Source organism: Ascaphus truei, chromosome 5, assembly GCF_040206685.1.
Source record: "Ascaphus truei isolate aAscTru1 chromosome 5, aAscTru1.hap1, whole genome shotgun sequence".
Lineage (NCBI taxonomy): Eukaryota > Metazoa > Chordata > Amphibia > Anura > Ascaphidae > Ascaphus > Ascaphus truei.
This window is the reverse complement of record NC_134487.1, coordinates 263,976,026-263,989,340: the sequence shown is the minus strand read 5'-3', so window position 1 is coordinate 263,989,340 and position 13,315 is coordinate 263,976,026. Positions and strand designations below refer to the sequence as shown.

At 43.0% G+C, this 13,315-nt stretch overlaps 2 protein-coding genes across 3 annotated transcripts in view; one reads left to right on the top strand and one right to left on the bottom strand.

Annotated features, from left to right (window-relative positions):
* The window catches only part of TMCO6 (transmembrane and coiled-coil domains 6), a 99,199-nt gene that overhangs the window by 53,157 nt on the left and 32,727 nt on the right, over positions 1-13,315 (bottom strand). The gene's annotated exons all lie outside the window — the stretch shown is intronic.
* CD14 (CD14 molecule) overlaps positions 1-13,315 on the top strand; it is a 32,435-nt gene that overhangs the window by 11,123 nt on the left and 7,997 nt on the right. For both annotated transcript variants that reach the window (XM_075601964.1, XM_075601963.1), the window contains exon 2: positions 11,526-11,640. The gene's annotated coding sequence lies outside the window, so the exon portion shown is untranslated. The remainder of the gene's footprint in view (positions 1-11,525; positions 11,641-13,315) is intronic.

Sequence of the window (13,315 nt, the reverse complement as noted above, 5' to 3'; positions counted from 1 at the left end):
ACGGTTGTGTTCCTGCTGTCTGAACCGCCTCCAGTGAAGAGCTAACGCTCTTCAAATTCCTCCTGGCCATCCATCAAGAACGGTCTAGGAGGAGGGGAAATAGGAGAAGAGAAGGTGTTCTGGGCGAATGATTTGAGGAGGGAGACATGGAACACCAGAAGTATCCTTAAGCTAGCCGGAAGGTCCAATTTGAATGCCACCGGGTTACTTCGTTGAAGAAGTAACTTTCAGTTACGAAACGCGTTGGAAGATATTGCTCCTTAATCTGATCCAAACATTGGTGTTGCATCAAGCTACGCCAAACACTTGGTTTCCCCTCCCTGTCACCCTCCAGTTGATTCTCCGTGTGGTAACCCCACTAACCAATTGCTTGTTTTATTCATCATTGATGTACGCAGAACCTTTAACTTTTTAGTAAATTTATATATTTTTACTTTACTTCACTATGTGCGTTGTGCACCTTGTTTTTGTGTCGTTTCTCCAGTAGCAGGGGTGTCGAGCCACCCCTTCAAGAAGGCTGCAGACACATTATAGTGACCTCCCTTACAAGGTTTAATCACTCCTTATTGTGTTATTATCACCTCATATTGTGTTATTGTCTAGCACTTGCTTGATGTGGGACTATGTTTTAGCTGCGCACTGATCACCTTTTTTCCACTTGTTAGAAGGCCTATTCAGGGTTCTATAGGGTCTGCAGATACCCTGCACCCCGCATGATAAGGACATAAAGTAGGTGTCTAATTCTCCATACATTTGTTACTTAACATCTTATGGTACTCTACCCCACATGCTAGCAGTTAATGTGATGTGCCTTAAACGTGGTACTATTATAAGAACTAGGTAACATGTTAGCTTTATCACTAAGGCAGGTAGTCTTTACTATGCTTCTTTCAGCTTGACTGCACTCACGGAAGCAATTCTGCTCCAAATGTCATTTTAACCTAATAGCTAACTGAGTGGGAAATCACCGCAGAGAATAAGTTACAACCAGAGTACTAAATTTGACACCAGTGCATTCGCAATTGAATTGGTTCATTAGGGGTCACCTAAGAGGTTTGCAGTTATTTCCTCAGAGCGATATACATTGAGAACAGATGGTCATACCCCTAATCATGGGGTTCTCACGGCTTCCTATATTCTGATCCGTGCACCTCGTATACTAGAAGGTACTTACCACAGTAGATGTTTTCTAAACGTGGTATTCTGACCAGGCATTGCACGTTTTCTACTTGCATCATGAGATTCTGATGACCTTATGCAGTCATTACCTCTGTACCACTTTTAATCAAAACTACATTATAGATTAATAATACTACTGTTTGTTTCATACTATAGGAGCATTAGCTATCTATACTCTGCTATTATGAGTATCTATGTAGTCCCTTTCGTATGTATAAAATCTGGGGATTAATAGATAACTATAATACGCAGCCAAAGGGGGTTTGCGTGCTCCATACACAGGTGGTTGAACACATTAACCCAAAGTTTGTGAACTTGAGTACATACAGGCTGATAAGTTCATATATCTAGCTCTGGACTTTTATTATATTATTTTATGCACTTTTTGTATTAGGATGCCATTTATTTGAGAGTAAAGTCAAATTAAAGTAAAGTTTTATTTTAACTAACTAATACTTACCAACATCTATTTTGGTGCACCGCAGGGGGAACTTTTTCACAAGTACCCAGTTGTACTTACCTTTTACAAAAAATATCCAGCTGAAACTGCCTTCCTCTAAACTCGGGCCATTGGACCTTACAAAATCCTGAAACAGGTCAACCCGGTGGCCTTCAAATTGGACCTTCCGGCTAGCTTAAGGATACTTCTGGTGTTCCATGTCTCCCTCCTCAAATCATTAGCTAAGAACACCTTCTCCTCCTATTTCCCCTCCTCCTAGACCGTTCTTGATGGATGGCCAGGAGGAATTTGAGGTACACCAGAAACTGGATTCCTGTAGATCCAGTATTTAGTCCAGTGGAAAGGTTATGGACCCGAGGAGAATTCATAGGTCAAATCGAGGGATGTCCATGCCCCCAACCTGGTCTGGGAGTTTCATCAGAGATTTCCTGCAAAGCCGCCTTAGATCGCCCGGAGGTCTCTCCTAAAGAGGGGAGTACTGTAAGGATTCTGCTCGATCCGTGCTGGGTTTTGCTGCCAGTTCGGATTTTCCAGGTTGCCTGCCCTTTCTGCTCAATTTGGGCATTTTGGTTACTGGCAGCCTGCTATATAAGGCGCGCATATAGTGCCCGCGACGGCGACTCATGACTTTACCCGTTGCCGCTAGCGAAAGTTGTATTTCACTTTGCGGCGGCGAGGGCGACCAGGCCATTGATTGGTTCAGGGGCTGTCACATGAGGCGACAGACCTTGAAAAATCAAATATTGCAGGCTTCAAAAAATCACGTCGCCTTGTCGCCATAGTGCTTACTATAAGCACATGGAGCAACGACAATGCATTTGTTTTCGGGCGACGTCGCTGTCACCGGCACTATAAGCGTGGCCTTAGGCTGCACTTCTTGGTGGGAGTCGCCGAGCAAACTTCTACGTTTTGCAGTTCTTGTTTGTCTACGCTGTCACGCTTTTCCCTTTTGCTTGATTGGATTCCCCTGTTGCTGAACCTGGACCGTGACCCCGACCTCACTGCTTTCTGCCTGCCCTGATCTTTTGTCTGCCTCCTGGACTTTGCAACACTGCCATCTGCCCTGACCTCTATCTGCTTACTGACTACAAATACTCTAACAGGACTCTGTCCCTGGGCTCTGGTCGGTTATTCTACATCCCTATCTCAGCCCTGTGGATCTGCTTCCTGATTGGGGATGAGCACAGTCACAGGAGGGAGAAGGAGGCCTTCGCAGAACACGGACAAGAGATGCTGCCTAGATCCCTGAGACAGATCAAGAGCTATGGGTCGTTTCATCGGTAACATGCTTATCTCTTGCCTCGTACACCTCACTCTCTGGCAAAGATACTGGTGTATACCTTCAGTCTTATGACGTTTAAGAGGTTATGAGCAAGCTATCAGGTACTTTATTGCTTTAATTTACCCCTAAATGATCTCTCTGTTGGTGTGCCTCACTTGGACAGCTTTAAATATATGTAACCTCTGTGTCTGCCAAGTAACAACAGAACACTGCCCCCTAGCAGGTTCCTCTCCATGGACATATGACTATGCTAAGCAAGTAAGGAGGCTGGTGAAGGAGTGACAATGAGGGGGAGTGTGAGCCTTTAGTGCTCGTGGCAGCCATGACAGATTATATCTGACCAGAGCTGAGGGGGTGAGGCTGTGTCCAGAGCCTCCTGCACAGAGGGAACTGCACGTGTCCAACAAATGAGTCAGAAGAGCTGAGCAGTAAGTGAACCCAGCTGCAGAGAAGCGGAGCATGGGACAGACGGCGAACAGAGGGGATCCCCGCGGAGTCAGAGGAAAGTGTTAACACATTACCTATCTTTGTGAAGCACAGGCCTGCAATTTACATTTTAATTTATGAGCTCCTAATGAGATACCGGTATCACCCAGCACGGTCTGATCAACCAGGATTGGGAGGCCTGGTACAGTGACTCTAACACACACACATGCACAGCGCTTGGTTGTACTGTGATGTTAGTATCTGTGTTGTATTTTGAATGCAGTGATCTTAGTCATGAGGACCAACTGGCTACTGATTAACCTGTGTAGTATATCAACTCCTTCTATTTATAAACCTGTTATATACATCCTGGTGTGGTGTCCTCTTTTACTGACCCCACGCACGTGTGAGGGTTACTATAATTGTACGGACTAAGGCCCCCATTATAGCAAACTAAAGAAGGGTTACATATATACGACAATGTTAGATACCCAACGAAACCAAGACAGGATCACTGTTGTTAGGCCCTGTGTATTTGCAGCCTCTGGCAGGTGTAGACGGCCCTCACAGACCCATAAATGCACCAGTCCAACCATTAAAGATGGAAACCTGAGGGCCTGTGACTACCGTTAAACCGGTTCATATGGTTAAGACTGTTCATACTGTTATTGCTGTTGTTACTGCTTAGGCCGCGCTTATAGTGCCACCGACGCAACGGCGATGCTGACGTCACGCTGCGGTCAAATTGAAGTGACTTCCAGCGATCGCGACCAAGCCGTCGCGCCGTCCCATCGTTCCTACTATATGCGAACGTGACAGTGTCAATACATTTGTTGTGACGTTGCGTTGCTGTCGCGGCACTATAAGTGCAGCCCAACTTGGTTAATTCTTTTCATTATGTTGGTGCTGCTAATGTCATTGACAGTTAAAATGGTTGAAACTGAACACAAAGTAACAACCACAAGAGATTGCTCATCATAACAAGCAATTAGATTATACGGACTGTTAATTTATTCTCTACTTCATCATAAGTAGGAATCTTCTCCTCTACTTCGGACAGATACCCCCCGGGATGCTTTTACCACTCTAAGGCTAAGGTCCCGATGCACGCGTCCGCACGGCTGGCTTGCTTGCCGGCGGCGCGTGCAACTCGCTGTACCGCGATCTGCGGTCTACAGGATACTTTTCTCGGAGCGGGGGGGGCGTGGCCAAACGGGTCGGGGGGGGCGCGGCCATGACGTGAGGGGCCGGAGCGGGAGGTGGGCGGGAGTGGGAGGATTGACAGGGAGGGGGGGCGTGGCTTGAGCGGAGGGACCCGCTACTCTTCCCCCCCCTCCCTCCACGGGCTGCCACGGGCTGCAGGTAAGTAAAAAAAACACACACACGCAGGCAGGCACTCACGCACTCATACACACACACACACACACACACACAGACAGAGACAGGCAAGCACGCACTCATACACACACACACACACACACACAGACAGAGACAGGCACGCACACAGACAGGCACACACATACACACACACAGGCAGGCACGCACGCACTCAGACACACACACAGAGAGGCACTCACGCTGCTTTCACTCCACACTCCTCCCCGCTCCCCGAAGCCTCTCCTCCTCCTCCCGCAGCCTCCCCTCCCCATTGGCTCACAGCCACACCACGTGACGCGTCGAAGCTAGGAAACACCATTCTGTGGTGTCTCCTAGCGGCTGACGCGCCACAGCGTGTAGTCAGCTGTGCAGCCAGTGGGGACCGGGACCGGCTCGCGAGGATTCCCCTGCTGGTGGGGAACTCGCTACATTGCTGCCCGCGCCAACGAGCACAGCGGGTCCCAGGCCTTAAGGTGCTGAGCAGGAAAAGATTACGAGCAGCTCGGAGGAGCAAGTAATTGAGTTGGACACCAACGATCGTTGTCAAAAACCTCTCCTGTTTATTAATAGTCACAGTCAGGCTTTTATAGCCAAGCGAAAGTGTGTACGTGTAAAGCTTACTTCCCTCATTACACGCTTATCTGCAAAGTTACAGTTAGTTCAGGCTTGAGTGAAATCATAATTCTTGCTTGAAGTGCTGAGATGGTACATAAATTTGGACTATGCATACTTGGCTAAACTTCCTGTTTTCATAAAGGAACTATGTCTGAACAAATTCAGGAGTTCAGCCAACATTAATTGGGTAAAAGGTCAGTCAACAACGTAATAAAACATAATGGCAGTGTTAGTATAGAATGGTTACAGCAGACAAAATGGAGTCCCCCCACTGACATATACATTATCACGGACCCAGGTCCATCCCTATGCAATGTATTAGCTGCCCCACTCGGGCATCTGAACAAGGGAACTGGGCTGGGAGGCGATTGGTTCAAGATATCTTTCTGTAGGAATAAATTAAGCATTTGAAACTGGGTTGTTCTTTCCCGGAGTCCCCCTCCTCCAGAACACGCTACCCAAGTGGATCAGGATATGTGAGTCCTGACTGAATGTTCATCTTACTGCTTACTGTAGTTCCCTCCGTATGCGTGCGCTTCAGCTTTTGTGTTCCCCCTCCCAAATGCACTCGCCCCACACCCCGATCCTACTTGTGGTGACATCTTTCTACATAATTCACAAGTAAATCAAAAATAGTGTCCTTTTTTTAAAACTCAAACATCTTCTCTTTCTGCTGTCTTTAGTTACAGTTGAGCAACTTCTTGGGAAACTCCTATTTATTGCTACTGTTTTTTTTTTTTTTTTTTAAGAAAGCCTTTTAATTGAGCCTAATTCACTGCAGCCTTCTTTCCTCTGTGTGATGTCTTAAGTAGATCCTAAAATAAATTAATGTTTAATTCATATATTTATTTGTGCAGTCAGACTTTTGGGGCTTTAAATCAACAATCCGCCTATTTCACATATACTTTTGAAACCAGGGGTCCTTTGGAGCGGTACTGAGTTATTGTTAGGGCAGGATACCCCTCTGCTCCCGAGATACTTAAGGCCCCTATCTCACTCCAGGGCACTCCCTGTGAAGCAGCGATGAACGGAGCCCATCCAGGCAGTGATTGCAGAAGTTGGGCCTAACTTCTGTGTTAGGATCACCTGGGTGAGCTCCCTTTGCTGTCAGGTAAGGCACTGCACCACAGGTAGGGCCTGGTGAGGGGATGTGGGGAGGGCTGCTAAAATAAGTGCCGGAATGGTGTTCCGGCTCATGGCGGATAGGCCCCTAAAGGTGGTGAGCCCTTTTGGCTGCACATATGGTAGTTTCGTCACTGACTAGGTTCCAGGTAAACCCCTGGTTCCAATACTGTAAAAAAATAAAGCATAGGTGGGATTGCTGCTTTAAATAATACATTAACATACATGATTAGAAAAGTTGTTAGATCCCTGGTGGCATGATTGCATTCAGTTTATTGCGAATCTATGATATGCTGCTAAATTGTGCTGGGGTTTGGAGTTGAATATAATTGATGAAAACAAGAAATGTGTAGTGGCTTAACTCTTGTTAGCGGAAAGGTTCTCTACTTACAGTGAGAGGGTTAAAAACATGTTGCATGCTCTACAAACAATGGTGATGGCAAGGGATGACCAAGTAGGTGAGAAAAGTAAATCCCTAACATAATCCAGTTTAAACAGTCAATTCCTCTCAGGACCCACATGCACTAATGTTATTGACATGTAACCTTTATAGAGCATGGTGTCATGCGCCACCAGAGTGCCATCGGACCTCTGCCACTTCCGTGTTATGTGATTGCTCCAGGAGCAATCACATGACTATGTCAGGCCGTGAATGTCAGAAACCTCCCTAGAAAACTATCAAATGCGTATGATAAACCAGATACACCATAAGGGCACTGTAGAAGTTAAGGCATTAAATGTACGTGATTAGTGTCTTCATTAAAATGTGACACCTATTCGTAGTTTCAAATACTTTTAAAGGTAATTGTAAACATGGTGAGCTGAGACATGAGAGGAGTTTGGTTTCCTCTTGCTGCTCCCTTATGTCTGACGTCACTGTGTGTTCAACATGCGATCGTTCCTCTTCCCCCTACCATAATTTTGGAAGCTCTCTGCAGGAGGGGATGGGACAGGTGCAGAGGAAACACTTGACTGACAACTACTCCTCCATTCAAAGGTCTTCATGGAAAATCAATTGTGTTTAATTTCTAAAGAAATAAAAGCAACTTAATGTTTGCTTTAAGCATGGAAAGTTGTGTTTAATGAAGACAACTAGATTGTTCAATTAAGTACAGAATGGCATTTTAAGTCAGCGAAAGGAGCAGTCCCATAAAATACTAAAGAGGCAATTAAACAGGGCAAGGGCCATATTTACTAAGCAGTATTTTGCCATAAGACAATTTCCGGCGTTAGTAGAAATATTTTAAAACATTGTTGCTGGAAGTTTGACAAAAAATCTAGTGTGTTTATTAACTGTGTGAACTGTGAAAATAGGGTGTGATCAATCTTATTTATGCTACACCAATATTAACAAAATCAGACTCGCATATAATCCATGTCTGTAAGGCGAGAGATGTGCAAACTTTACTCATTAGGGTTAACAAACTTTTGCGAATTTCCACTTTTTGGTTTGGCTTTCATCCAAAAGTTTGCAACAAGTTCGCTAAGAGCTAAAAGTAACTGGGCATTTACCTGTCCGTTTATTTATTTATAAAATGTATTACCAGGAAGTAATACATCGAGAGTTACGTCTCGTTTTCAAGTATGTCCTGAGTTATGATGACAGATACACGGTTACAAATACATAGTTACATTAAGTGAGCAGGGTTATACATTATATACAAGACATTGCATGCACAGTATTGTATTGTATGTCTTTATTTATATAGTGCCAAAAGTGTACTCAGCGCTTCACAAAGAATACAGTACAGGGAATTATACAATAAGTGCAGCTAAATCAGACAATAGGAAAGGAAATCCCTGCCCCGAAGAGCTTACAATCTATGATGTTTAATGGGAAATTTACAGAGACAGCAGGGGAGGGAATAAGTGCTGTAGATGGCAGTGCTTGGTCACAATGGGTTGTAGGAGTGACTGAGTGTGGGACAATAGCCATGAGTGCAGGCTATTGGGATGCTTGATTTGTGGGGTAAAATTTAAGGAAGGTCAGTGTTAAATGATAAGGTTAACACAATTTACAGGGGAAGAGGTGGCAGGGAGGCATGAGTGAGATCAGGTGTGTATGTTATAGGCGTATGTAACAGTTATAGACCAGATTAAAATGTGAGACAGCATAGTTTTGAAAGACCTTAGATTGGTGGTAGCTGTGAGAGTCTCTGGTAGATTGTTCCAGTTGTGAGATGCACAGTAAGAGGAGGAGCGGCCGGATACTTTGTTGAACCTTGGGACCATGCACAATCTTTTGGAGTCAGATTTCTGAAGATAAGTGCTGCATGTGGTATGGGTGAGGAGCTTGTTCAGATAGACGGGTAGCTTGCCCAGAAAGTATTTGAAGGCAAGACAGGAAAGATGAACTTTGCGCCTAGACTCAAGTGATGCATTTTGCAGTGATGTGTGTTGTAGTTGCATTGGATGACAAAACGGAATATTGAATTGTAAAGGGTATCAAGTTTGCTAAGGTGGTATTTGGGTGCCGTGCCATATACTATGTCTCCATAGTCTATAATTGGCATTAGCATCTGCTGTCCGATACGCTTTCTGACCAGCAGACTTCACTCGGTAATTAAAACAGAACAAAGAGGATTTGTTCCTATAAAGTACACCTAGGTTGGCATAGGTTTTGGATGTCAGATTATCAATTTGCATCCCAAATGTTAAATGGGAGTCAAACCATATGCCCTAATATTTGAAACTTGTAACAGGGGCTATGATGGTATTAGATGGTATTTAATTTCAATTACTTACGCTTTCGAAATGCGATCGAAGTTGACAAAAATATATATATATATTAAACTGCTATTTCGTCACTTTTGAAAAGCGTAATAGCAAATTTTGAATAATTTGGGACATTTCACTAGAACTTTTGGGGCCAAAAGTGTGATCGACATTTTTGAGTTTTTATTTTACATTTTGGAAAGTTTAATCGAAATCGCGGCAAAGCGAATCTCTAGGTTATTGTCCTTGACCTCAGGAACAATCGTGCTAAATTTGGTAAGGCAGTAACACCTACCCTAAATGTCAGGATAAACTTGAAAAACGAAAATGGAAAATTCATATATTTATCTTTCTAAAATTACAAAGGGATTCATTACGTAGCCTTGTCTGATTTTCTTTCTTTCTTTAAAACTTGGTTTAAAAATAATTGTAATCATCTGATTTTTTTTTAACCCCCTACGTTGCTTTACGTTGTCAGCAGCAAAGGGGTTTACCCAGATGTCACCTATTAAAGCTGCAGTTCAGTCTTTTTTTTTTTTACATTTATTTTTTTACTTCAATAGTTTTATGTGTGCAATCTCTAATTACCTAAAGAACTGTATAGCTGCAGGTCAATTCGTTCTCCATGTATTGATAGGTTGAAATTTGGTGACATATTAAAAGTTGGGATTTGTTTATATTCTGCTTGTCAGTCAGTGGAAGCTCATGAATATTCATGAGCACTATTGCACTGACATGTGCTAGAGGGAGGGCAGGGCTGACAAAGGGGCTTGTGCCAGGGCTTGTGACAGGACATGAAGGGGCAGTGCCTTAGTAAATGGCTGTTAAAATAGAATACAAGAAAATTGGTCTTTCAAAGTTGTTTTTTTAAAAACAGAAAATGCTAAAAGTATTTTTTCTTACTACAGAACTGATTTATTAAAAAAAACACACATGCAGGATATTGACTTAACTGCAGCTTTAAATATGCCGCTGTCATCATACACAATTGAGGGTCACACAGCTATCTAAAAACGGATTAGTTTAGCTCTATTAAAGCTGCAGTTCAAGCAATATCCTGTATGTGTGTTTTTTTAAATAAATCAGTTCTGTAGTAAGAAAAAATACTTTTAGCATTTTCTGTTTAAAAAAAAATAATTTTCTTGTATTCCATTTTAACAAGCATGTTTGTTCCTATAGCAACCATTTACATTCCCCAGATCTAAAGATGTCGCCAAACTTCGCCGATCAATAGACGGAGAACAAATTGACCGGCAGCTATGCAGTTCTTTAGGTAAGTAGAGATTGCCCACATGAAACTATTGAAGTAAAAAAAAAAACTAAGCAGTTGTGCACGGGTTGAAATAATGCACCGGTGTGATAAATCTCTCAGGTCACATCATTGTGCATGCAATGTCTTGTATATAATGTATACCCTGCTCATTATGTAACTGTATTTGTAAACATGTATTATTTGTCTTAACTCTGTGCCCAGGACATACTTGAAAACGAGAGGTAACTCTCAATGTATTACTTCCTGGTAAAATATTTTATAAATAAAAATAAATAAATAAAATAAATTGACCTGTCTAATATGCTGTAAATTACAATATATCATACTAGCTGAAAGTACCCAGCGTTGCTCAGAAATTGTAAGGAACACCAAAATACTCAGATTTATAAATGGATAATTAAATTTGTAGGTTCTTAATTAACATTTTTTTTTACATGTCATTTTATTCCAATGCTGTTGGGCAAACTATATTTTTGTTTTTTCCATCAGGCGGAAAAACATGCACATTTTTTTTCCAGTTCCCTTTCTGGAGCATCCAACATAAAGTTGACCATGTGCAAAACACAGAATTTCTAAAGGCAGTCCAGCTACTTACAATGCTATCGAATTTGGTTAACATCAGTGCAGTTTTAAATGGTTCAGTCTTCCATCTTTATTCTAAACGGCGTCCAATTGTATCCAAACATAGACAAAAACCTGCTCCTTGATCTCAGGAAACATCTTGCAAAATGTGGTTACGATATTTTAAGAGGTGTCCAAATGCATAGCAAACAGACAGAGATCTTTCCCAAATACATCGTAGATTACTGATTTAAGATACTTGGCTTACTGTTTTCTTTGAGTGCTGGGACCCCACACACTTTTACATACAGTACAGCTGTCATCAGTTTGGTCCAACACGGGGACTGCACTTTTAAGTATTAGCCCTGCCTCTTGTAAAATCAATTCACTGGACTGCAGCACACATACTGCAGGCTTAAAACCATTTCGGAAAGTTGTTGCGAAATGGGAAACTCTCAAAAGGCAGTCTGTCCTCGCTGTTATTTTTTAACACCACCTTTTTTTTTTTTTAACAGGAAGGCGGAGAAAGAGAGAGAGGAAAAAGTAAAACTGCCTGAGAAATGCTGCAGAGGGGAAAGGAACCGAGGCAGAGAATTTGAGAACATCCCCTGGAAAGACTTTGGCTGGAGAGTAAGTTACTAATCCTTAAGAAAATAGAATATAAAACATAATTAGTAGGGGGATTAAAGGTTCTGTTTTAGTTACCGGGTGCATAAACTTCTCCCCGCCCCCCTTTAAAAATTATTTTTACCACTTTATTATTAGAATCATATAACTAATAGATTTAAAAAAATTAATATTGCTAAAAACCCAAACCAATGGCTTATAGAAAAGCACAAAACAAATTTATTACAAATGTGGCATTACCTGCATCTTTAGTGACTGGTATTAGACTAAGTAATCCATGCATATCCTACATGTGAGTTTAAAAATAAAATAAAAATAGGTTTTGTAGTATTATATAATACTTACTGCCTTTTTTTTAAAATTCAACTTTTAATGCCATTTTTATGAGTTTTAATATACTAAGCATCTTTTGATTTCTATAGCCGACTTCCCCAGCAGTGCAAGATCTTTGCAACACTTTCCTGTTTGTGATAATTTGTTGCCAATATTCCCAGCAGTTTAAAATTTCCATCATGCTAAAAGCTGCTTTAAAATTGTCCCTGATCACCACAGGTTTGAGTCGCCACAGCATTTTCCTCCAGTTAGGTATGAGCAGTGGTGGGATTCAGCCGGTTCGCACCGGTTCGTGCGAACCTGTTACTAAAATTTCACAAGTTAGCCGAACCGGTGCTTAATTCTCTGTCCGGGCGGCGTCTACCAGCATATCCCTTCATTGTTTCCCAGCATATCTTCTCAATATTGCCGCGCGTTGTCAAATGGCGCCGTGCTGCCATGCCAACGGGAACACCACATGATATGTTGCTATGGCAATGGGATGCTACGTGACGTCACGACGTTACGCGGCGGCTCGTTGTCATGGCAACGTGGCACCATGTGACGCCGCGCAGCCATATTGGGAAGATTTGCAGGGGGAACTTGCGATGCCGAAGCATGCTGGGAGACGCCGCCCGCTGCCCAGTGAAAGAGTTTCAGGGGGATGATGCCGCGGGGGGAAGATGCCGGGAGGACGCAGCTGAAGGTAAGAACCGGTTACTAACATTTCTGAATCCCACCACTGGACCGTGTGAGCCACTAAAAGGAGGTAATTTATCCAGGCCTGCTGCAAAACTTGGCCAAAAATACTGCACCAGACTTATCATGGAAGAAAATACTTTTGATTTCAGCTGGAATTTCTTTTCCTTAATAAATCTGGTGCAGTATTTTGTAACCCCTGTTTTGCAGCCAGAGACTTTGATAAATGCCCCCTTACGTATTTTGTAGTCCAGGGTTTGTGATTTGTTTGTTGATCTTTAGGGTTGATTAATTAAACTCCGATGCGGGGTATGCCACCCCAAACTGGTGTCAACTGTCATTGACCTACTGGGTTTTTTTTAACATAGGTTTGAAGCAGGGAGTCTCCGGAGCTGAACCCCATTAATTTCAGCTCCGGGGACCCCTTCGTTCCTGAGATTCTTACCTCCGTATGTGGTGCCGGTATCGGCGAAGTTTAACGCTCCCGTGTCACGCGGGACCAACAGGAAGTCGGACCTGATGATGTCACGGCTTCCTGTTGGCCTGCAGGGTGCGGGAGCTTTGAAACTCTGCCATTATGTGTACCCTTCTTATTGAACGGAGCAGCTACAGGCACACCCTATAGAGGCAAGTATCTCTGGAAGCAGGGGGTCCCCGGGGCTGAAAC